Genomic DNA, 27,317 nt, shown 5'->3' with positions numbered 1-27,317 from the left:
CTGCACCTATGTAAAAATAGTAGCCTATTTCTCAATGCAGTTCTATGTGTTATTACTATATATGCTGTGTATCTATTGTATTACACTGATGCCTGCAGGAAGAAAAGTATCAGTTCTTACATTTCCTTTGTTGGTTGCTTGGAAGAAATTCTCCTATATTACAAATGAACAGTTACTAACTAATTACATGTTTGCTAGAAATGAAATGATTGCAGTTGTGATGAAGGATTACATTCTTCTCTGACATTATTCAATATAGATATAATCTGGGTATTATCCTCTATATTTAATAGTGTAGGTTTAAACGATCCATTGAAAGCATTTCAACAACTCATCAGATATAAACAATAATCGTGTTACAACAAGACTATTCTTTATATTTGTGGCATTGTTGAAGTGCTTATAGTGGATAATTTAAGTCTATTGAATGCAGGTAATGTAAGCTTTTGTGTATTGCAATCCACTTTATCACTATAGTGCTTAAAAAGGAGTGTTGTATATGTTCTGCCCCAAAGTGATTGAATTAGCCTCAGTTACTGAGTGGAGACTATAATTTGTAGCAAGAATACAGTTTTCCAAATGATTTTAAAAGCTATAAAATCTTTCAAAATTTCCAAAGCATATTTGAGATCAAAACTTAATTGGTGCATTGTAGAATAAAATGTCAAAATGTTAGGATGTTACCTAGTTTTAAGTACACCGTTTTAGGATCTTACCTAGTGAATTTTCCAACCTTTTCAATTACACTGGAAGTACTTCCATCATGTTTACATTGCTGATAGTCTGCTCAGCAGTTTTCACTCTGAATGGAATGTTAAGCTATTCAGTCTGTCATATACAGGCAGGTAGCAGAGTTTTAGTACTGAAAACAAACTTCAGCAAAGGAATTTAATATTTTTACGTTTTTATTATTTAATCAGTTAATCATTGTTCAGATCGACTGATGTAAGTTTTAGAATAAAGGTAAAGGTAAAGGTTCCCCCGCACATGCGTGCTTGTCGTTTCCGACTCTAGAATACTGTATTGTAAATAAGATAAATTCATACAGATCCATTCTTAAGCATGTACATTAATGCATTGAAGTATCTCTTTTTTAGAATTCATATTCCATAGCGGGTCACTTTCAAGACAACAGTGAACACACACACACACACACACACACACACACACACACACACACACACACGGCTGTCACATGGAAGACAGTGTAGATTTACTCTCCATGGCATCTGAGGGCAGGACAAGAAACAATGGGTGGAAGCTTGTCAGAGGAAGATTCAACCTTGAAATTAGGAGAAATTTCCTGACAGTGAGAATGGTTAATGGAACAGTTTGCCTCCTGGGGGGTGCTCCTTTGCTGGAGTTTTTCAAGAAAAGATTGGACAACAGAGATTAGTCATTTAAATATATTTCCTACTAGTATAATTGCGTTTTATTCTGGGACCCAGTCTGCTGCAGGGCCACATATCCTCCTAACACTGCCTTGTAATCACAAAAACTATAATTTGATAAAAAATCAGAGCTATCTTTTAACATGTTAAAGTCTTAATGGTATCAATGCTTTAACATGATAATAGCTTAAAGAATATCCCTCTTACAAAGAATAATTCTTCATCATACCTGACTTGTTTTTTTAGTATAAAAATTGCTTCATCCCAGTAGTTAGACTGTAAGCATACTTGGATAATTAATGACTTGCTTGATATATGTCATCTTCATGAATTATCCACTCTCTGTATCAAAAATACATTACTATTTATCAGGATGCAACAGTACTTCATCATATAGTAAACATAGTCTTACATAAACTTATATTTGACTCATAAGTTTCCCTCAAGACAAGCATGATTTCTAGCAACTTCCTAGATACAACTGTTTAATTTTCTTGGCAATGCCAGTGGCTCTTTTTTGTTGTTGAAAGTTTTAAGAAAAATGATAATAAATATTACAAATTAAATTAAAACAGAAAAAAGTGAAAAAGAAAAGCTAAAAGGGCAAGAAGAAAATAAAAAAGTAGAAAAAAGAACAAGATATAAAGGCATAGAGAAATAGCTTTCTATATTTATAGCAGATATAATAAGTACAGTTATTTATTTATTTTTTAAAAAATTGTTTACTGCCCGTCTCACCCAAAGGCAATCTGTCTAACGTTGCATCTTGTCTCTCTTCTTTCTATATTCTATCACTGAGGTCCCCAACTTTTTGGGCACCAGGGACCGGTTCCGTGGACGGGGTGTGGTTTCATGTACTGCCTGCATCCCACAGATGGGGCTTTGCTTGTTTGAGCGGCCTGGTTTCTGGCATGCTGCAGCCTGGTCCATGGACCGAGGGTTGGGGACCCCGCTCTATCCTATTATCAAAATAATAAATCAGGGCTTTTCAACGTTTTCACCCATTGTACCACTTTTAGGATATGGCAACATCCGAGTACCACCAGTCGCCTAGCAAGGTGCCAAAAACTTGATGACAAAAAAAAAAGGAAAAAAGTGATGAAGTACAGGTAGTCCTCGACTTACAACAGTTCGCTTAGTGACTGTTCGAAGTTACAATGGCACTGAAAAAAGTGCCCCCCAAGCCACAGCCGAGCAATACACCTGCCTGCCCACCCGGCGGCGCTCTTCCTCCTGTCCGAGGTTTTCATTGTTGTGAGCATTTCTGTTGAGGATTGGCAGTGGGGGTGGGGTGGGGGGTGTTTAGTTTTTATTTTCACCCCCCCCTCTTCTGGGTGGTTGCAGCAGGTTTTGGTCACTTCACATGACCCTGGGACACTGTGACCGTAATAAATATGAATCAGTTGCCAAGCATCTGAATGTAAATCAGAAGACCCTGGAGATGCTGCAACATTCCAGCTGATTGGCGCTTCTTCTGGGCTCAGCAGAAGCGCCAGGATCAGCGCCGAGCTCTAGCTGGAGCCTAGCACTGTTCCTGGTGCTTCCGCTGAACACTGACAGTCCTGCAGCTCCAGCCATCTCTCACTCAGGCTTGTACGGTGCTACCACTGGTTCAGCTCATTCCCCTCCCCCGCTACCACTTTTCTAGGATGGCCACGTACCACCTGCTAGGTGCCAATGTACCACAGGTACCACTGGTTGAAAAGCCCTGTAATAGGAGGCTTTTGTTTGATAGTTGATCTCTTTCAATGGTCAGGTGTTAAATGTTTCTTTTCCATGGGCTTTCTTTTACAGATATTGATTAATATGAATAGTGTTAGTAATACAACAACATTACATATTGGGGCTCTAAAGTACATTTCATCCTCAAATGTGCTGTATGCAACTGTACCTGAGTACAACTTTTTAAAGCACTTGGTTCTTTTGCCCCAAGCAGCTGCTTCGCAATCTCAGGAAGAGACCTGGTTGCTTTAGAAAGTTGCAGACAGATACTATATTTGTACACTTGTGTGATATGAAGCATTTTTGGAATTAATCTGAGATATTAAAAAGCCCTGTTATGTATGGCTACTTTCTAAGCTGAAGTGTTTTCTAACTTGAAATAGAACTTCATATTAGGCACTTTTACAAATGAAGAGTTTATGGTAAATAATACCCATGGTAATTAAACTTCTCTCATCTCTTAAAACTTGAGCTCTAACTTCTAACAATATAGCAACATCAGCTAATATTGTTCCTAAAAGGAAATTTAGCAATAGATACAGAGCAGCAAAATATTCTTCAGCAGGCATATTTGAACACAAAATTTAACTTTGGGAACCTGAAAATCTTCCTTAGAATCTTAGAAATTTTTCCTTCTTGATACTGATTTATTATTATGTACAATATTTTTCTGTGAATGCTTTTTTAAAAAAAACCTGCCTTTTTTCTAGTAAATTGATGTAATCATCTTTCAGATATAGTTATGTGATAGCATCAGAAACAAAATTGTGCTTTATCTTAACACTTTTTGCCTTACAGTCTTTTCTTTTAGCTAATAGACAGCTTTTTCTCCTACCTCTTCTTTCTTTTTCTCTAATTGTTCAGTAATTTCAGTTCCCACATATGGGACAATTATTAAATGACAAGTTAAGCACTGCTTATTCTGTTGTTCAGTTCTGAATGAAATAAATGCTTGTTGGGTCTGAATGTATTCCAGAGAGAATTCAGTGAAAATTATTATTGTTGCAATCAATAAATATGAAAAACATTTAAGTACAATGTTAATATATTCAACCTGATCCTTCTTAAGCACTTGTCATGGTTTTGAATGAGATGTTTATTTATATACTATATCCATTAGACTTCAGAAAAAAAATAAAAAAAATGTAACACTGCTGTGCAGCATTGAAAAATTGAAATGAAAACAAATGTTCATGGAAGAAAAAATACAGAGAATATTAATATGGATGTTTTATATAATTAAAATTGCTTTTATGTACACATGGTTATTTATAGCATAAGGCCAAATTTTGTTTTGCAGATTTATGTCTTGTTTTATTGCCTGAATCAAACAAACTGTGATATATTTCTGGTAAAAAGATCCTAATTTGAAACCATATTATCAAACCAACTTGGATTAATATCCTTTTTATAAATATAATTTATGTCTGAACCTAGAATCTTGGCTTTTTCTTGGTTTGATTATGTGTTTCCTCCCATTCATCAATTCTGAAAGGTCCAAAATAAGAAAATCTAGAAATATATTCATAATTCCAGTAGTGGAATTCCTTGTGCTGCTTGACAAAACAGGGCCTAATTTAGTAATGACATTTGTCATATACTCTCACATAACATAGTAAGAAAACTTCCAAAACAAGAGGTTTTTTTGTTATTGTGCATAAGATTTGACATTGAAATCATAAAAAATATGGGATATATATTATCCAAATATTGTAGTGTAATGAATTTTTGGAAGTCCTGTGTTAATTACATTTTGTAGAAAGAAGAAGATACAGGTATACTAAATTATACAAAACAATTTAACTCTGCTACTTCTATTTGAAATGTACATTACAGTTTCAGCAACACTACAGAATAGTTGTATTATATCTAGCAACATATGATGCACCAGGTTGGTATATGTTGCAAAGGATGAGCCACTTTTGTGATAATGTTGCTATGGCAACTACCTTCTGAGAGCTGCCTCAAGGTCACTCATCAGCCATAGCCCAGTGTGCTTGGATTTTAAGCAAAATACAAATGCATAATATGTAAGGATGTTTCCTTTTATTCCTTTTCATGTTAAATACTGTACTGTGAGGTATGTGAATAAACACACAATTATTTACATCAGTTAGATTTAATAACATTTTAAATATGTATCATAGGCACAGGGGATGGGCAAATTAATAATTCCACAACTGTGCCAGTAGTTTCTGAGTATTACTTATATTACAAAAGAACAAAAAAGGAGTCCAGGAATGCATTATCTCTGAACTGTTTAGTTGTTTTTATCTATTAATCAAATTAATCCATATCATAAGTAACTCTGGGCTATATAGTTTTATAATGTTTTATAGTTTTTATAAGAAATGTTAAAAGGGAGTTTGTTATAATATTACTTAAAATATAGGCAGATATATCTCAAAATTAATTTTGCAATACATTGTTTTAATTGTAATCAAATATAAAAAATAGTAGTTAAAATATTTCAACCATCACAACTTACTGTCAGCCTGACTAGGTAGACCAGACCAGGAAATTCCTCAGGCCACTAGCAATAGCAACAGTACTTAGCAACAACCCAACCTCCCATAAGAGAAGCTGTGTAAGGACTTTATTTAAACGAGCCCAAACACACTACAGCAGGGGTATCAAACTGCTGGCCCGTGGGCCGGATGCATCATAGCAAAACTGCACCCAATCCATTGCCAGCAATGGCAAAAAAAAGTCACAATACGTTGAAACACGTCATGTGACGTTGCGAGTTTGACCCCCCCCCCTGCACTACAGCAACCTAGAACAGCAGAAAAAGGAAATGAAGCATCTATACAACACATTCCAACAAAATGGATACCCAAGCAAATTTATCAAAAAGTCTCTGACCACTCAACCGAATACAGAACAACCAACACAAACCCTAAAAATAATTACACTGCATCAAGAATATTCCAGAAACCACAAATAGACTACTACCACCACATGGGATCAGCGTAGCCCACAAACCAACTAAAGCCCTTCAAAATATCCTGAGCAAACCAAAAGACCCAGCAACCCCAGAAGAAAAAACAAGATTCATCTACAACATACAATGTAATAACTGCAACAACTACTATGTAGGATAAACAGGCAGAAGACTGACAGAACGCATCCATGAACACCAGCTGGCAGTCAGAAGGCATGATGAAAATTCTTTAATTTGACAACATATAGACAGACTTAAGTATAGTTTCAATTGGGAAAATGTGATAATCATAGACCAGGCCAAATCCAAAAATGCCAGGGAATTTCTGGAAGCCTGGCACTCTGACAAATTAGCCATCAATAGACATGTAAATATTAACAACATCTATAAACTATGCAAAAGAGATAATCAAACAGTTCAAAAGCGAAAAAGACTCCAGCACCTCTCCACCAGTAATCAGCACTCAGATCAGCATAGATTAACTTCAAGGTCGCCTTCAGACCAACAATCAAGTAAGCAATACCTCAATCAAGAAACTCCCACAGAGTCATTAGTAAACAGCCCAACCAAAAAATCCCTAAGACCGCCCCACCCACACAGACAGGCAAGACACCAGAATATAAACTGACAGCAAACAGTACTCCTTACTAGTACTGATGATGTTACCTAGTTAGGGTAATGAAACATCTGCAAGAAAACAAGCAAGCTCAGAGAGCACCAAGGACCTTTCATTTCAACCCTGAGTTACAAATATTCTCCTTTATTGAATAGCACTTAGACTTATATGCCACTCCACAGTGCTTTACAGCCCTCTCTGAGAGGTTTACAGAGTCAGTGTATTGCCCCCAATGATCTGGGTCCTCATTTTACCGACCTCGAAAGGATAGAAGGCTGAGTCAACCATGAGCCGGTTAGAATTGAACTCTTGGCAGTGAGTATTGAGTTAGACTGCAATACTGCATTCTAACCACTGCACCACTATAGCACTAGAAATACTTTTATTAAAATTGGCTATAATAACAGAATGTTGCAGGTCTGGCTATACTGTATATGCTTTCCCATTAAATTCCAATTAATTATTGAGACAACTGGCTAGGTCTTGCTAACAGTTCTTGCATATTTCCATCAAGGTCATCTTTAATCTCTGCACAAGGGAGTAAACTGCTACAGATAATTTGATGAAGTGCTTTGTTCATAATTTCAGCTTCCATCTGAATCTCTGTCATGAAATGTGAAACATCTGTAATTACTCAAATGTGCAACAACCTCAAGGTCTTCTCATGGCCTTCTGGACAAAGCACCTGTGGAGTTTCTGATAGTACTAGCTCATTGTTAGAACTGCTATTTGTTGCATAATTATATGTCTTGGAACCTGCTTTGATGCAGAAGCTGATATAAATGAATGGTAATGATGTTGTCAGGATTTGTTTTAGAAGTCAAGACAAAGAATTCAGTATTGCAACCATGGTTTAGAAGACTGAGAAACTAAATCTTATGAAGTCTAGAAAAAATCAGTTTCTGAGAAATCAAGCCTCACATTGAGAAAACTTGCTGGTTCAGAAGTTATTTGGCTTGTATCTGTTTTCATACAAAAGCTGTTAATAGAAGATCTTTGTCTCTACCAATATGCCTCTCGTGCTGACTAGAGCTGATTGCAGAAATTGTGCTAATTAGGAATAATAATCTGAGCAGATAATTACTCTTTAGTAGATCATTTTTCTAAGTAATATATTCATTTATTTAGACATAAATGACATCCATTTATTTAGAAATTTCTATAGCTACCCACCTCAAACAGGTGGCTCTGGGTGGTGAATAATCATAAACAATTAAAAATAGTTACAAAGTAATAAAAAATTAAATACATCTCTGGCACATACCCACACACCCTTTCAAACCCATGTGGCACCTCTCAAGCACTCCCACATAGCTTTAGGATTTTAAAGATTGTTGCAAACAATTTGTATTGTGTCCAAAAGCAGTGCAACAGTGCAATCTTTGTGGGATCAATATTATAAAAAAGAGGACCTTGCTTTGTATAATAAAAAAGCAAATATATATGGATATGCTTTTCTATATATCTGATAAACTATTTTAGTTTAAGAGCTAACTAGTGTTTTGTAATTTTCTTTCTCTAGGTAAAGATGGTGTGTGAATGTTACTGACAAGAATACATTTCCAAGTAAGTGTTCAATATAATAATGTTAGAATATATTTGATCATGGACAGAGCATTCTCTTCAAAGTTGCCTGAACCTCATTCACCTAAACTATGAGATGGTGGCAAATAAATTTGATAAATAAATCCCAGTTAGTATTGTAGAAACTAAGTGTAGGTTGTCCAGTATTGTATGGTCTTAATAGCTAATTCCAGGCAGGAAAGTCAAGCCATTACTGTTTTTTCTATTCTACCAGAAAAGTAGCATTAATAGAAGAGAAAATACTTATATTAGATAAGGAGTCTAGAAACAAAAGGATCAAAAATGTTCTCTGACTCAGACTTCCCTTGAGCCACTTTTATTTTAGGACCTCCTATCATATAAAATATCACCAATAGATCTATGGCTATGGAAACCTGTGTATGTGTGCTGGAAGTATCATGTTTGGCCTTTTCCAGCCTTTTCCAGTCACTGGATCTGAGATTGGGAGGGCATTTGTACTAAATACTCAGTGAAAATATAGGAAATAGTCATTTTTGGGGGAAAAATCTGTTTCCTTTTTTTCTTACTTCACATGTTTAATCTTTTTACAGTAAGAAAAGTCTTGGTTTCCTGTTACAGTTCCATGGAACTTTAGTTTAGAGAATAATATTGTATTTTTGTTTCAAGCATTACTTACGCTTTGTGACTTGTCAACAGTGTACGGGAGTTACAAGTCCTCCTGCCTTCTTCTGTGCTCCTAAAATGTCCGAAGTGTACATCTTGCAACGCTGGAATAATTTCCCTGATTTATACCCCAAGTTGGCAAGGGTGCCAAAATGTGCTTGCTGTGATCTGAAATGAAACCCTTTAATATTGTTTCTTGGATCCAGAACAATATTTTAATATAAAAATAAGCCAAATGGTTTCTAGAAAATGCCTTTGAAATATGCACAAAGCTTTTTATTATACTATTTCTTTTTATGTTGAATTTAAAGGAAATTCAGACCAGTAATTTTATAGGCTTATAATATATTCTCATACATGCATGCTCTGTGTAAATGTGAGAAGAAATAGCAGTGGTTAAAATTCAACAGAATATTCTCCTGGGCCACTGGGTATATGATTGCAACCTTAGACTCTATCTTAAAAGTTTCTTTGCCATTGCTAGTATTTCTGTGATCTAGAGAAAGACATCAGGTTCCCATAAAGAACAACCTCCCTCAACAAACAAAAACCTATCCTCCCCAACAACAGTGTTGATGTGTACATTCAGAAACTATTTTATTCCTTCCATTAACCTAGCTATTAGAAGTTATTATATTTAATGTTGCTGAATTGGTGTTAAAAACTGCCATCATGCATGCCCATCCCCCAGTCTTAAAGTACTGTACAGAGAAGACTGATTTGTTTGCAGCTACAGTGCTGCATATAGTTCAGGAAGTGACCTTGACTTGTATTAATCAAATTCAGAATATACAGAAAAGCTGTTTGGTTACATGCCAATTTGCTACAAACCAGCATTACATTTTCATTCAAAATGGGGTACCGAGGAGGGAAAAAAATCTCGAAGTTTTTTTTAAAGAAGCTATAAGGACCTTAAAGAAGAACCATGATAAGGGTTAAATTTAAAGTTAAACTGACTTATTTCTTAAAATATAAAAATCAAACAAACAATGTAGCATTTATTTGATTCTAAATACAGCTAGCATTTATTTAATTAGCTGATTTGTATGCTACGTACAAGGAACTCATGCGCCTAAATGATCACATAGAAGCTTCATTATTGTAAGTGAGAATTATTAGTGTAGTGTATATTGGTGGATTTAATAGCTCTGACAAGAATTTTTCTATCATGTTGACAAATTCCCCTGATCAGGACCAAGCAGTAAATAACAAATCTCCTGACATTTCATGGCTCACTCAACATTTCTGCTGGACTTGATGGAAGACTCATAAATATTATTTAGCTAGATCAGGATGTTTATTGTAGACAATAATGAAGAATGCAAGAATGAAGAATACAACAACCCATTGCTCATTGTTATCAGAACATGTAAATATTATAGCTCTGAGGTTTAAATTTGTGGTTTCTTCTTTTCCTAGTTTTCCAGAATAATGGGTATTTGATGTAATGCTTTACTTGGTGGCCTTGAAGCTGAGCTGGTGTATGTTTACATAACAAATGCTTTTGGTTGGGAAACTGTTGGTTCCCATCTCAACACACTGATACGTGCTCATAAATTATTTTGCTTTTATTGCTGTTTTATTGTTATGAATATGAAGTAAGATGGCATTATTGTGAAGATATTGTAATTTTAAAATAATGTGTTTATCATTAACACTAATGCTAAAATGATATGTGATCACACTTGTTAAATTGTTGTGCTATTTTGCTCGTCTATGTAAAAATCTATTTGTTGCCTTACAAAATGTTAGAATTAAGCCTTTCAAACATAATATTGGATAATATTTTCAAATTATTTTAGTTGCCAGTAATTTAAATACATACATTTTGTACAGTCTTGCATCGGCATGGATTTTAGGTAAATACAAGTCTGAGATATTTTGATGATAAGATATAGGTATAGCCACCCAGAGTCACTGTTAGTGAGGTGGATGGCCATGTAAATTTTCTTAATAAATAATTAAATAATTTGAGGTCTGACTTTTACTGCAATTTTAAGCGTGTTTAATTAGAATTAATTTTTATGATATTCAATTAAATTTACAATTGAAAAAAACAAGTGAAAGGAACAATGCACCCATAGTTTAGCCTACCATGTTTTCTGCATGTGGTGATGATTTTTTTCAAATAAGCCAAAAAGAGAATCCTTCCTTTATTATCAGCTATTTTCTGGATAATTTCAGAATTCTTAATCCCTTGTTTGGATCTCATTGCAACGTAAGAAATAATGAAAGAAAGGAATTTTGAAGCAATATATCCAGTAGGTTAGAGCCCCTTCCCCATGTATTGGCAGCAGAACAATTTTTATTTATGAACATATTGTTCAAATATGTTTAAAATAAGATTTAACGGGCAGAGAATGTATTCCAAGTTTGCATATCTGTCTCTCTTTGTTCTTCTGTTCAGTTGTATTTGGTTGTATAGAGGCATAGAATCAAAATCACGTGAAGTATTAGTATTGCTTTATAAAGTGTTAGTAAGGCCACAGTGGCCACAGGATTGGAAAAGATCAGTTTACATTCCAATTCCAAAGAAAGGCAGTGCCAAAGAATGTTCAAACTATCCCACCATTGCACTCATTTCTCATGCTAGTAAAGTTATGCTTAAAATTCTACAAGCTAGACTCCAGCAGTATGTGGATCGAGAACTACCAGAAGTACAGGCAGGATTTCGAAGAGGCAGAGGAACTAGAGATCAAATTGCTAACATACACTGGATCATGGAGAAAGCTAGAGAGTTCCAGAAAAACATCTACTTCTGCTTCATTGACTATGCTAAAGCCTTTGATTGTGTGGATCATAACAAACTCTGGCAAGTCCTTAAAGAGATGGGCATACCAGACCATCTTATTTGTCTCTTGAGAAATCTATATGTGGGCCAAGAAGCAACAGTGAGAACTGGACATGGAACCACTGATTAGTTCAAAATTGGGAAAGGAGTCCGGCAAGGCTGTATACTGTCGCCTTGCCTATTTAACTTATATGCAGAGCACATCATGAAAAAGGCAGGGCTAGATGAATCAAAAGTTGGAATTAAGATTGCCGGAAGAAACATCAACAACCTAAGATATGCAGATGATACCACTCTAATGGCAGAAAGTGAAGAAGAACTAAAGAGCCTCTTGTTGCGGGTGAAGAAGGAGAGTGCAAAACTTGGGTTGAAACTAAACATTAAGAAAACCAAGATCATGGCATCTGGTCCTCTGAATTCCTGGCAAATAGATGGGGAAGAAATGGAGGTAGTGACAGATTTTATTTTCCTGGGCTCTAAGATCACTTGGAGCCCAGGAAAATAAACGCTTGCTCCTTGGGAGGAAAGCCATGGCAAATCTAGACAGCACACTAAAAAGCAGAGACATCACCCTGTCAACAAAAGTGCGTATAGTCAAGGCTATGGTCTTCCCAGTTGCAATGTATGGCAGTGAAAGCTGGACCATAAGAAAGGCTGAGCGCCAAAGAATTGAGGCCTTTGAACTATGGTGCTGGAGAAGACTCCTGCGAGTTCCTTGGACTGCAAGGCGATCAAACCGGTCAATCTTAGAGGAGATCAACCCTGACTGCTCTTTAGAAGGCCAGATCCTGAAGCTAAAACTCAAATACTTTGGCCACCTAATGAGAAGGAAGGACTCACTGGAGAAGAGCCTAATGCTGGGAAAGATTGAGGGCAATAGAAGAAGGGGACGACAGAGAATGAGGTGACTGGATGGAGTCTCTGAAGCAGTAGGCGTGAGCCTAGATGGACTCCAGAAGATGGTAGAGGACAGGAAGGCCTGGAGGAACATTGTTCATAGGGTCGCGATGGGTCGGACACGACTTCGCAACTAACAACAACAACAACGCCACACCTGGAATACTGCATCAAAGGCTTGGAGACCAAAACATATCAAGAATGGTTGCAGGATTTGGGTATGGCTAGTCTAGAAAAAAGAGGGATGAGAGGGCTCATAATAGCACTTATCCAGTATCTGAGTGGTTGCCACAAAGATGAGGGGGTCAACTTATTTTCCAAAGCACCAGAGGGCAGGACAAGAAACAATGGATGGACACTAAACAAGGAAAGAATCAACCTGGAATTAAGGAGAAACTTCCTAACAGTGAGGACAATTAACCAGTGGAACAGCTTGCCATCAGAAGTTGTAGGTGCTTTATCATTGGAGGTTTTTAAGAAGAAACTGGACAGTCACTTGTCTGAAATGGTATAGGGTCTCCTGCTTGAGCAGGGGGTTGGACTAGAAGACCTTGAAGATTCCTTTCAGCTCTATTCTGATTGATTGATATTTGATTCTTGGATACTATCTCAACAAGTCCCTGTAGTTTCCTTCGTAAGGCTTTTCAGAGAGGGCTAAGAGAAAGTGACTGGTTCAAGGTCACCCAACTAGCATTGTGCCTAAGGCAGGACTAGAACTCACAGTTTCCCTGTTTCTATCCTGATGCCTTAACCACTACAGCAAACTGGGTCTCAGATATCTCTAGAAATAGTTAAATTTAAGCAAATTAAAACATCTTAATTAGTTTTAGGAACTGTTTAAAGATCAAATAATATTTACCTTTGTCCGGTTTCTACTATTTTACTTATGAAAAATTAGCTGAAACAATAAATTATTTTTATTTCAGACAAGTGCTTTTTGTCACATTGTTATGTCATATGTCTTTTCCTATTCTTACCTTTGTCACATTTATGTTTAGTTTTTTTTTTATTTTTATTTGCAGCTCCAAAGATCCACAGCAAATAGTTGACTCATGGAATATATTATACTTCAATATATTTCTAGATGTTTTTTTTTCTGTCAAACTTCATTATCTATGGAGATTCTCAATCATCCAGGTCGTAGCTGTCCAAAAGATGCTTTTTCACAACGCAACTGGACTTCCTTATTTTTCTTTGAAGACGTTTCGCTTCTCATCCAAGAAACCTCAAAGAAAAAAAAAGAAAGTCCAGTTGCCTTGTGAAAAAGTATCTTTGGGACTTCACTTGATTGTTGAGTTTGCTTATTCTTCCTTGGTTTGTTTTGGAATCTCTTTAGATTTTTCCCTATATTTTTTGTTTTGCACATCTGAAAAAATAAGTAGCATACTGATACTTTTATATGATGACTTTTTTTCTACACAAGGACTGGATGCAGAAAACTGAGATAACTATTTGAATACATATTTTAAGAACTTACGTTGTTTCCAAGTCTGGCAAAAGTGCTTTTCCCTTCATTATCATATTGCCAAGATCCCCTTTTAATAGCTTGTTATTTTTTTTTTTTTACTCCTTGTGCAGGGTATCATGACATACTATTAATTTTTCTTGGTGTCCTGCTACACTGTTGTTTTTATAGCAAATGACTGAAAAACCTCTGTTGGATATTTTTAAACTTTGGCTATGTATAATAAAACTTTGTCCATTCCAGTGAAGAACATCTTATTGTTTGAATGTTGAAACTTTGCAAGGCATTTGGCATAGAAAATCTATTCTTGCAAATTTCTAAGTGACGAATATATTACTATGGACATATTTTTCTTTTTTTTTCTGGAACTTTTAGAGTTGATAATTATTTAATCCTTCAACTTTGAAAAGCAAGGCTTTAAAATGTCAATTGCCAATGTGAGTTTCCTACAACTTAGACATACACTATTCTTGTATGAAAAGTGGATTATGGGTGCTATTATTTGGGATGTATATCTAATGAGCCCTCTGGTTAATCTTTCCCTATGTTGATGTTACTCTAATGATACTGTCTTCTTACAGGCAGCTCCATGTTTAGTGTGAGATTTTGCATGAGGAAAAGCCTTTACACATATGGCTGTGTATGCAGAAGTTTTCCTTCTGCAGACATGCATTGAATTTATGAACATCTGCAGATGGTATTTTTATTAGAACAATATTGGAGACCCAAGGAGGAGTATCTAATAATAATAAAAATAAAGTTGGAAAGGACCTTGGAGGTCAACTAGTCCAACCCCCTGCTCAGGCAGGAAACCCTATAGTACCATTTCAGACAAATGGCTGTCCAGTCCTTGTGGCAAATTGGACACTGCTATCATGTAACCCCTTGTCCTTCTCTTCATTAAACTAGACATACCCAATTCCAGCAACCATTCCTTATATGTTTTAGCCTCCAGTCTCCTAATCATCTTTGTTTCTCTTCTCTGTACTCTTTCTACAGTTTCAACATCTTTTTTACATCGTGGTGACCAAAACTGGATGCAGTATTCCAAGTGTAGCCTTACCAAGGCATTGTAAAATATTAACAATCACATGATCGTGATTCTATCCCTCTGTTAATGCAGCCTAGTACTGTGTTGGCTTTTTTGACAGCTGTAGCACACTGCTGGCTCATATTTAAGTGATTGTCTACTAGGACAGGGACGCGGTGGCTCAGTGGGTTAGGACGCTGAGCTTGTCGATCGGAAGGTCGGCAGTTTGGCGGGTCAAATCCCGAGTGCCGCGTAACAGAGTGAGCGCCTGTTACTTGTCCCAGCTTCTGCCAACCTAGCAGTTCGAAAGCACGTAAAAAATGCAAGTAGAAAAATAGGGACCACTCCGGTGGGAAGGTAACAGCATTCCGTGCGCCTTTGGCGTCTAGTCATGCCAGCCACATGACCACGGAGATGTCCTCGGACAAGTGCTGGCTCTTCGGCTTTGAAACGGAGATGAGCACCGGCCCCTAGAGTCGGAAACGACTAGCAAGCATGTGCGGGGGAACCTTTACCTTTTACCTACTAGGACACTGAGATCCCTTTCATAGTTACTATTATTGAGCAAGGTACAACCTATAGTATACCTGTGCATTTGGTTTTTCTTGCCTAAATGTAGAACCTTACTTTTTTACCATTGAATTTCATTTTGTTAGGTAGTGCCCAATATTCAAATCTCTCAAGATTCTTCTGTATCTTAAGCCTATCTTCTGGAGTGTTGGCTATTTCTGCCAACTTGGTGTCATCTTCAAATTTGATGAGTTCCCCATCTATCCCCTCATCCAAATCACTGATGAAGATGTTGAAGAGCCCGGGGCCCAGAACAGAGCCCTGAGCACCTAACTACACACTTTCTTCCATGTAGATGCAATTCCATTGAGGACCACATGCTGAGTACGGTCAGTCAGCCAGCTACGAATCCATCTGGTGATGATGTTACCCACATTTTTCTATCTTATCAAATAGTAGGTTGTGGTCTACTTTATCAAACGCCTTACTGAAGTCCAAGTAAATTATATCCACAGCATTCCTCTGGTCCACTAATTTTGTCACCTGGTCAAAGAATGCAATAAGATTTGTCTGGCATGATCTGTTTTTGACAAACCCATGTTGGCTTTTGGTAATAACTTTGTTTGCCTCTAGGTGTTTGCTGATTCATTACTTGATTATCTTTTCCAGAATCTTCCCAGGTATTGAGGTCAGGCTGATACAATCTGTAGTTTCCTGGATCCATTTTTCCCCTTCTTTGAAGATGGAACTACATCAGCTCTTTTCCAGTCCTCTGGTAGTCCCCAGTGCTCCAGGATCTTTGAAAGATGTAGTTCAGTGGTTCTGAGATCACATCTGCCAGTTCCTTGAGAACCTTGGGGTGTAATCCATCTGGTCCTGGTTTTTTGAACTTGTCGAGGGGGACAGGTGCTCACTTACCATTTTCTTGCCTATCTTAACTTGCATTTCTAATCTTTTTTACAGTACTATTTTTGATAGGTTGGTCTGTTTTTTCCCTTTGTGTAAAGATGGATGCAAATATGAGAATCCATTTATATCATATTCATAAATGTATGTTTCAAACATTATTCCATGGATTCTGCCATCTCTCGAAGAGGAGGGAATGGATGTGTATTGAACCGGTATTAGGCATTTCAAAGGGAAAGAGAAGCCTTTTGAACTGGGGAAACAAAAGGGGGGGCTAGCATCTGGCTTGTGTCACGGAAGAGAGCAATAAACATAAAAGGTCCTAAGTTCCTTTTCCCACGAGAGGGATGATACGAGGTAAATGATGGGGGACTGACCAAATGGGGTTAAGGGGGGGTTAAACCGGGAACTCTTTATAAGGGTTTAGTTTGTGGAACAATATTAAGTCCTGTCTTGTATTCCTACAACCAAGCATGTCATAGTAAAGAATCTTTTTGGACTAGATTTGACTCCAAGAGTTTTGTCTTCCTAAGACGTGGTTTAGGGTGGCTCCTGACATTAGACAGGACTTGCACTGGAAGTCAACCTGGAAGGAGAAACCTTACCAGGGGACTTTGCAAATAAATATGATGTCTGATGATGAAGCAAGAGAGGAGGGAAGCCCCACGGAGAAGGAGTCTTCCTTCCAGCCGAATTCCCAGAAACATTGGGAAGCTGAAGCGTCATATTCCTCCTGGGAGGAAACGGTGAAGCAGCACGAATCAAAACCCCGGTGGTCAATGGGCATTGGAAGGAAAAGTGAGTGGGAAAAGGCTTCGGGAGAAGTGACCCTGAGACGGAGCGACCACCAACTGAAATGGAAACAAGAGATGGAGAACTCCCTGCATGCCAGTGAGGAAGAGCGGATTCTGGAAAAAGCTATTGACTTGATGAAAGCAACCCTGAGCTCACTAAGGGAGGAGAGAGCTGTAAACCGCAACCGACGCAACACCTGGGGTCGCAACTGGAGGGGTAACGGAAGGGATCCAACACCTGAAACCCCAGGGTCGTCCAATGGAACAAGAGTCGCTGACTCAGCGGTACCCACCCCTCCCAGACCCACAGATGGGGATCGAGATGAGGAGCGATACCCTCCGCAGCACAGACAATGCTCCAGTCAAAGATTCCCGCCCCTGGAATCAAAGTTCAAGGGGGAGCCATCACGACTGGGATTTTTCCTAACCCAAGTCCTCAGCTACATGGAAGAGTACGGACGGGACATCCCCAGTGACAAAACGTGCATCCGAATTGTGCAGTCTGCCCTGGATGGGACGGCTGCAGACTGGGTGGTGAACCTGCATGACTCCAACGCCCCAGAACTCAACGACTTCAACCGATTCATGTCATCCTTGAGGCGATGATTTGAGGACCCTTTGGCTGACCGGAAGGCCCGGGAGAGAATCAAAAAGGTGAGGCAGGGCAGTCGAACAGTGGCCAAATATAACCAAGAATTCCGAGCCATCGCCAGCAAGCTGAACTGGCCAGAAGACATCCTCCTCAGCCATTTCAAAGACGGTCTAAACTACGACCTGTATGACGCTTGCCTGCCTCGAGGAGACCCCTACCATCTCGACGACTGGTATGTCCTGGCAGAGGAAGTGGAAATAGACCTATTGAAGAGACAACGCAGAGGAAAGCCATGGGGCCGCCTGCCACTCGAGCAAACACGTGAGGGGGGAAAACCCACTGGCCACGGCTAAAAAATCAAAGAGATGTTTCAATTGTGGGAGAGAGGGCCACCGTGCTGCAGAATGTCGTTCGAAAGCCCCTCCACGCAAAACAGAGGCATCATCTTCCAAAAAGCTGGGGAAGTCTCAAGGCAACCCAAAAGAATCTTCCATGAAGGGGACAGTGGCTGTAGAGTCCACAATTCCTGCCAAAACCTGGGATTGGACTCTGGCCTACACTGCAGGGGCGGTGGACACCTCGGAAGACAGCTCAGAAGGAGAACCATTGGTAAGTGGACCTCTTCCACCCATACTTAAGACAGTGACTAAATTAGCTTCTTTTATACCTAAAGCCATCGAAATAAAGGCTCTGATAGACTGGCTGCATCCGCTGCCTCATCAGCCCAACACTGGTGGAGAAACTGAGCATCCCAGTGAGGAGGCTAAAACAACCAATCTCCTTCAGTCAATTAGATGGATCTATAGCATGGGGGGACCAGCTACCCTAGCCACTTTACCAATCCACATGTCCCTGGGGTCTCATGAGGAAGACATAACGTTTATAGTGGCCCCAGGCATGGAATGCCCAATGATTTTAGGACTGGAATGGCTGAAGAAATGGAACCCAGGGATAAACTGGAGGACAGCAGAACTCAACTTCCCAAAAGGGAAACAGGAAAACGTAAAACCCCCAAACACCCCCCCCAACCCAAAGGGAGGAGACAGCAGCAGTGGGGAAAGAGAAGGGGTTACCAGAGATACTGGAGGAATACAGGGACCTGGCTGAGGTTTTCAGTGAGGAGAGGGCAGATGAGCTTCCCCCCCACCGCCCCACAGACTGCACCATAGAATTCAAACCCGGAGCAAAACTCCCAAAACCCAGGATGTATGCCATGAGCCCAAGGGAAATGGCAGAAATGGAAAGATTCATAAAGAAAAACTTAGAAAGGGGATTTATTGAGCCTCCCAGATCCCAACACCCAGATCCCAACAAACCTTTTGTAATACACAGGCAGATGTGAGCGACGTAGCAGTCGGAGCCGTATTACTACAGGAAAATGATGAGGGGGCGTTGCAACCTTGCGCATGTACATCCAGGAAACTTACAGAAACTGAACAACAATGGCCAATATGGGAGAAGGAAGCATTCTCATTAAGGTGGTCGTTATTAACATGGCGCCAATTTTTGGAAGGAAATAAAATACCTTTCCAGGTCTGGACTGATCACAAAAATTTAGAAGCACTAAAAACACCCAGGAAACTCACTCCTAAGCAAGCCCGCTGGTCCCAACACTTTCACCGATTCAATTTCACTCTCAAACACTTGCCGGGGGGGGGGGGAGAACTTCCTGGCAGACGCATTATCTCGCATGCCCCAATATAACAGCACACGGGTAACTGACTTTAAACCACTCGTACGAGAACAACAACTGGCAGCACCAGTCACCACCAGGGCACAAGTAAAAATGAAGCCGAAAGTGGATAGCCAAACCGGAATAGAATTCTGAAAGTCCTTGGAAGGGGACGAATGGTTCCAGAAAAATAGGCATGTGTGCACTATTAAAGATGGGTTACCTTGGGTGGGTGAGAAGTTATACATACCTGCCACCCAGAGGACCAATTTCATGCAACTGTGCCATGATACAAAATCAGCAGGACATTTCGGGTTTGTAAAAACACTACACTTAACTAAAAGGCAATTTTGGTGGCCATCTATGAAAAAAGACATAGAAAGCTATGTGAGCAGTTGTCAAATTTGCGCAATGGCCAAGAGGTTACAAGGGAAATCGCCAGGACTGTTACAACCGGTGGCGAATCCCTCAGCCCCATGGAAAGAAATAGCCATGGACTTTATCGTAGAACTACCAGAAAGCAATGGAAACACCGTTGTCTGGACTGTCACTGATCTGTTCTCTAAGCAAGTCCATTTCATACCTTACCAAAAAATTCCAACTGCAAAAGCATTAGCAAAACTTTTTGTACAGCATATTTACAGATTGCATGGGGCACCACAACGCATCATATCTGACAGGGGGGGTGCAATTTACCTCAGCATTTTGGAAGGAATTTTTAGGAACTACCCAAGGACTGACATCTAGTCATCATCCTCAAGGAAATGGCCAATCTGAACGGTCTAATGCAGTACTTGAGCAATATTTAAGATGTTATATAAGTTTCCAACAGATGGACTGGGCAGACCTACTGCCTTTTGCAGAAGTGGCATATAACAATGCAGTTCACTCCAGCACAGGTTACACTCTTTTTCAAGTACCTACAGGCCAGAGCTTCAACCCCATACCTGATCTAACCCCAAAAGAACCGGTAATTCCAGAACTAAAGGAATGGATTGCTCAGTTACAATACACCTGGCCTATTGTCAGAAATGCGTCAACAGAGGCTAGATTAGCACACAAGACACAGGCAGACAAGAAAAGAGCCGATCCCACACCGTTCAAGGTGGGAGAGATGGTATATCTGTCTACAAAATACCTTAAGTCTCTCCAACCCTGTAAAAAACTAGGACCAAAATACATTGGACCTTTTCCAATTAAAAGAATCATAAACCCAGTAACAGTTGAATTAGGACTACCTAAAAATCTTAGACGAATACACCCAATCTTTCACTGCAGTCTAATAAAGAGAGAACAACAATCTCCCCTACGAACAAAAATTCCACCACCACCACCTCCCATCATGGTGGAAGGGGAACAACATTTTGAGGTGAAAGAAATTCTGGATTCCAGGAAACATCATGGAACGACCCAATATTTAGTGGCTTGCTAACACCTCCCCTCCTCAGAAAACGAATGGGTTAGCAAACGCCACGTTAAAACACCAAAGCTGCTTAAGAGATTTCATACAGAATATCTGAACAAACCGAGTTAACATTTACATATGTTTTTTTTCTTTTTCTTTTCTTTTCTTCCCCTACAGATGGACAAATCTTTTTTCTAAGGAGAGCGGACTATCAGAATCCATTTATATCATATTCATAAATGTATGTTTCAAACATTATTCCATGGATTCTGCCATCTCCCGAAGAGGAGGGAATGGATGTGTATTGAACCGGTATTAGGCATTTCAAAGGGAAAGAGAAGCCTTTTGAACTGGGGAAACAAAAGGGGGGGCTAGCATCTGGCTTGTGTCACGGAAGAGAGCAATAAACATAAAAGGTCCTAAGTTCCTTTTCCCATGAGAGGGATGATACGAGGTAAATGATGGGGGACTGACCAAATGGGGTTAAGGGGGGGTTAAACCGAGAACTCTTTATAAGGGTTTAGTTCGTGGAACAATATTAAGTCCTGTCTTGTATTCCTGCAACCAAGCATGTCATAGTAAAGATTCTTTTTGGGCTAGATTTGACTCCAAGAGTTTTATCTTCCTAAGACGTGGTTTGGGGTGGTTCCTGACAGTTCTGCTTTATCCGTGTTGCTTGTCACCTTCTTGCCACTTTCTCCCATTAATGGACCAATCATTTCTTTAATTTTTTTTCTTGTTTTTTACATGTTGAAAGAAGCTTTTTTGTTATTTTTTACTTTTGTCACAAGCCTTACTTCATTCTGAGCCTTAGCTTTCCTCACTTCATCTTTGCAGGCTTGGACTATTTGCTGATATTCTGGCTTAGTTATGTGCCCCTCTTTCCACTTTTCATACTTGTCCTTTTTTTCTTTCAATCAGAGAGTTCTTTATGCAGCCAGGCTGGTTTCTTTTGAGAGCTGTTATTTTTCTTCTTTGTTGGTATTGTGCTAGACTGGGCTTTTATAATCTCACTTTTCAAAATTTCCTGAGCTTATTGAGTTGTTTTCCCCTTGAGGATTCTCATCCATTGAATCCTTTCCAAGTTTTCTCTAAGTTTATTGAAATTCGCTTATTAAATTAGTTTATTACACCTGTGGCAATGTCATTTCCCCCCTTTTATATTGACCCAAATGCATTCAAGACAGTTTTCATCATTGTTGTGCTCTATTTCTGTAGAGATGTAGTTATTTCTTATATAGAGAGCAACCACCTCCTCTTTTATTTGGCCTGTTTCTTTTAAATCATTTAAATTCCTCTAGCTGTGTGTTCCATTTGTGGATTTCAACCCACCATGTTTCTGTAATGGCAACAATATCATATCTGTCCTCACTTACCTGAATTTCTAATTTACCCTGTTTATTGCTCATAATCTATGCATGAGTCCTTTATGACTGATCCTGTGTTTACTTTCTACATAACCTGTGTGGTGCCTGTGTTCCCCTATTTTCTTACCACCTGTTTGATTAGTGCACTTGGTGTGGCACTCACTATTAAAAGCTTGATTTTGCTTGACAGCAAGGTTGATATTCTTGTCCATACACAGATCTATTTTACATGCACTGATAACCCTATAATTTTTAGGTTGCCGGGGACAGGAATGTTCTGTATCAATTAGCTCACTGTCCCCGATGTTCAGTTTAAAAATTTCTCCAGAAAATCTGTGAATTTATTTCTGGAATATTCACATAATGAATGTTTTGAATGGGACTAAAGTAAGGGTTGTAATGGGAGAAACACTTTGAGGAGGGTTCAAGTATACAATTTAGAACAGTATATAGATGTGATGGAAAGAGGTTTCTATAGGTGCTGGATGAGTAAGGGGACTAATTTTATAAAAATTGTCTAAAACCCTTTTAAGCTGAAATGAAGAATGCATCCGTAGTATTTTGAAATGAAAGCAGCTGGGGATGCAAAAGTTTGATGGTATAAGTCATTTGTTAAGATTTCACATTTTTAAAAGAAACCTTTTCGGCAGAGAAGAAAAATAAAACTCGACATTTAATTTTTACAATGGAATTCTATTCTTCTAGTGTACGGGTGTCAAACTCGCCACATCACGTGACATGTCATGATGTATCTCAACTTTTTTCACATTGCCAGAGCTGGGTGGGTGCAGCTTCTGCATGATGCAACCGGCCTGCGGACTGGCAGTTTGATACCCCTGTTCTAATGGTATAAGATTAAACTGAAGGGGAAATGCAGAGGAATTTGTGGGTTGATAAGAATGCATCGACAAATAATTGCATTGAGTGAACTCAGTGGTTTTCAAACTTGACAATTTCAAGGTGTGTGCTGGGAATTGTCTGCTGACAGCATGCTGGCTGTGGAATTTGGAAAGTTGAAGTCCACACATCTGAAAGTTGCCAAGTTTGAAGAATTCTGAGCTAACAAAATTACAAGGTAGGGAGCTCCACCTTTTAAGTTTCTGGAAGAGAGAAAAAAAATGGATTGGGGTGGGAAGAATGAGGGAAAACTACATTGTAATCTCTCATCAGTAGCCTATTTCTCTATGGAAGCTTTCAGGGAAAAAGCTTTTCTTTTAAGCAAAGGTTTACTGAATATATTGTTGCAGTTTGGAAAAAGGAATCAACATTTGTAATTGATAGGTTTTTATTTTTTTAAGGGATTTAACTTAACCAAGTCAGGTACTCAGTGAGTTAATTTTTCCTTTGTGGCCAGAGGATCGATATGCAATTGCTGTTTTCTCATTGGTCGCTAAAAGGTGAAATTGAAACCACTGTGAACTTTTGAACCCATAGCAGTGCTTATGGAATGCCTTCCCTGCCCAGAGAAAAAGTGGCTTTTTGCTTGTCTTCCTGTATTATTTTGTTTGATGATGCAGCACTATGTGCAAGGTTTTGGAATGGGGTGAGGAAGAAACACAGGCATATTCCAGTAACAGCAAAGTTGGCATTTCCTCTCCGCTTAGCAACACCAGCAATTTAAAAATGAATGGCAGCCCAAGAGAATGAAATTGTTAAACAAATGGACAGTCAGCTTATAAGGGCGACTCTCCCTTTCTTTGTTTGATGACTTAAATCTGTGTGCAAAAATTATAAATGGATGGTGATTGTGGTAGTTAGAAATCTGATAATTTATAACTCACAGGTGGGCACTTTCATCCTGCATGTTAGTAGTGCTAATCTTTTTAGAGATTTTAAGGGCTTTGAAAGTCTGGTTTAAAAGCCAGTCTGACATGTAGCTAATAAAGTATTTTTGTATACTTGCTTCATTCTACTGAAAATGAGCAGCATTCCATTTAGTCTCGAGATAACATCTCAAAATTATTTTCTTGGTTAGTTTAAATTATAGTTTTAGGGACTGTGGAAAATCTGAACCCACTAGATCAGGCATGTCAAACTCGCAACGTCACATGATGTCGTGTGACGTATCATGACTTTTCCCCCATTGCTGGCAATGGGGTGGGCGCGGTTTCAGTATGATGCATCCGGCCCGCGGGCTGGCAGTTTGACATGCCTGCATTAGATTGGATCTCCTATGCCATGGTCTATGAACTTAATATTGCAGCTATAGAGGGACAGATCAACTTCTTCAAGAATATCCATGAGGTTCTCTGGCAATAATTTGTTTCTTTTATTTCCTAACAGAGCTATCTCTGATATTTTCTGGAGGTCTTCAAGGTTTACTTCAAAGCCAAGGCTGAGTTTTAAGATGGTTTTGCAGAATTGATGAAGTATTTTTGCAGATCAAATTTGGTATCCATAGACTGCAGTATATATAAGTTCTGGATTGTATCCAGAAAACACACACACACACAGACACACACACACACAAACACACACACGCCTTTGAGAGCAAAGTTAGTTTGTTGCATCCTAAATATGTTTTATCTAGTTCTATTTTATTGATAAGTTCATCTGTTTTTTCACCAGATTTTGCTGTCATGAGTTCAGGATTGTATTAATTAAGCAACATTAAATTGGTAACTACTGGTTTTGTTTATTATTTTGGCTCATTACTTATAACATTTGTTAACATTTTTGTAACAAATCTCAAGCTAGATTTAAATACATATAATTTAAGTATAAATCTTTATACTTAAGTATAAATCTGTGGGATTATTTTATCCCTAATATTGAGAATACTGTAATATCATCAATTGACAATTCCCCTAACCATGAATGGAGATCCTTAGCTTAGTATTCTAACCATGTCATTAGTATCCCAAAGATTTCAATTAAATCAAAGTTTTGTCATCCAGTTTCTTGCTTTGGCCTTAATTCAAAGAAAATATGAGATAATAATAACAATCATGATAATCATGATAATGATAATGATGATGATGATGATGATGATAATGATAATAATAATAATAATAATAATAATAATAATAATAATAATAATAATAATAAGTTGTTGAAGTTGGAAGGGACCTTGGAGGTCATCTAGTCCAACCCCCTGCTCAGGCAGGAAACCCTATACCATTTCAGGCAAATGGCTGTCCAGTCACTTCTTAAAAACTTCCAGTGTTGGAGCATTCACCACTTGTGGAGGCAGGTTGTTCCACTGGTTAATAGATAGAAATGTTAAAAGCCAAATTTGTTAATTTCTAACATAAAATTTAGAAAGAGCTTATGTAAAATATAGTTTGCAATAGTTATTAATAGTTATTAAATAGAATATCTTTCTGGTAATTGTTATTTATATTTAAAAAATGTAAAACGATAAGGGTTGTAAGTACAAACTATTACTGTAATGTTTATCTAAAATTTGATTGGATAGTTGAATAGGTAGATTCCCCTTAGAGTCTATCAAACACTATTGAAAGAACAATGAAGTTAATATGACTAATAACAAATTTCCATCTTTATTTCTGCAGTTCCCCTTGAGACAATAAAAGCAAAATGGATTCAAATGATACTTGGTAGCCTCCTGTTTGTTCAAATAAGCTATTGTATGTTTTTATTCTTTTCCTTTATTTTTCTGCAGATTGTTTTACAATAGGCACATTGTCTGTTTTTTTCCTCATACAAGATATCTTTGGATTTATTCTGTATTTATTTTAGTACAGCATACCATGTTTTAAACTGAATTACTGTGCCAAAGATTGAATTAGAAATAAGAAGTCACTGTCAAATGAATATGTGATATAATGATCATTATGGTGAAATATTTTTGTTTTTTGAAATCCAGATTAAATTGGTTTCTGGCGTGAGTGGTATGCAATAGTTTTAATAAAAGTTATGATGATTAAAATTGTAGCACAAAGCATATTTTAAAACATTCCTAAATATAGCTCCATTTGCTTGTGCTTGAGCTCACACTTGTTCAACATATTATTTGCTATGTACTTTTTTCAGTTGGGGTATTTCGTTGAAGAAATTATGAGTATTAGCTATGGCAGCATCCTCTCAATTTTCCACCTTGGCTCATTGTTTACCAGTTTTAGAGTTTTCAACATTTTTTTAAAATTATGAATAGTTCACCAATTTCATGCATATGGCATGGGAGAGACTGAAAAATCAGTACAAATGTATCCTAGTATTTTAATAAGGAGACTGTCTTGTGTTTGGGAGACTTGATGCTCAAGAATAGCTAATTATATTCATTTCTTAATAGTTGCTAATATCTGAGCTGTACTTATTGATATATGATGATTTTACAAATGTACTAGCAGATAACAGCAAAATTTCTATACTTCGTCCATCCTACTTTCAGAGGGCAGAACCACAGAGCCACAATTTTGAGTTTTAGAAACTAAAATATACAGAAATACATTTTAGACAAATATTCTCATAACAGCCTTTGCCAACTTTGGTTGATGTTTGCTATATTCCTTAAATGAAAATATTTGTATATGAAATTATTTGTCATACTACCCCAGTCAAAAAAGAAATTTAATATTAAGTATGGGATTTTAGGATTCCTAGAAAGTTTTTTGATATTCAAAGACATCATCTATGTACAATTTTTGGAATTTAACTTTTTCATTGCTGAAAATTGAGACCCGCTTCTTCATAGATTTCAGCTCTGCAACAGGAATTCTGTATGCATTTGCATTAATCCTGCCAAAAGAATTTAATAAATTGAAAACATATTCCTCTTTATCTGGGATTGCAATTTATTTTTAATACAAAATCTGCTATCTCTTCCTGTTATTTTAATCTTTACACTCAGATATTGTGCTTTAAACAGTTGTTTCTCCCATTTTGTCTTTTATTCCAGGATAAAATCGATAGCTGGCAGTTCCACAGAAACATTTTTGAGTTTATGAACAAGAACAATACATTATAAAAAAATTGATAAAAACACAATGATTGATAACAAATAACTACATAAAACATTATAATGATATCAAATAGAATAATAAT

At 37.8% G+C, this 27,317-nt stretch overlaps 1 protein-coding gene across 8 annotated transcripts in view; it reads left to right on the top strand.

The window, feature by feature from the left end:
* NCOA3 (nuclear receptor coactivator 3) overlaps positions 1-27,317 on the top strand; it is a 102,755-nt gene that overhangs the window by 14,918 nt on the left and 60,520 nt on the right. For 7 of the 8 annotated variants that reach the window (XR_014492020.1, XR_014492021.1, XM_083358793.1 and 4 more), the window contains exon 2: positions 8,196-8,239. The gene's annotated coding sequence lies outside the window, so the exon portion shown is untranslated. Of the gene's footprint in view, positions 1-8,195; positions 8,240-23,270; positions 23,386-27,317 lie in introns of all 8 variants that reach the window. The other variant, XM_083358789.1, reaches the window with a different exon arrangement.

Source organism: Vipera ursinii (assembly GCF_947247035.1).
Source record: "Vipera ursinii genome assembly, chromosome: 3".
In the NCBI taxonomy this organism is placed as follows: Eukaryota; Metazoa; Chordata; class Lepidosauria; order Squamata; family Viperidae; genus Vipera; species Vipera ursinii.
Note: the sequence above shows the minus strand (reverse complement) of the source record. Positions and strands in the feature narration are given on the sequence as shown.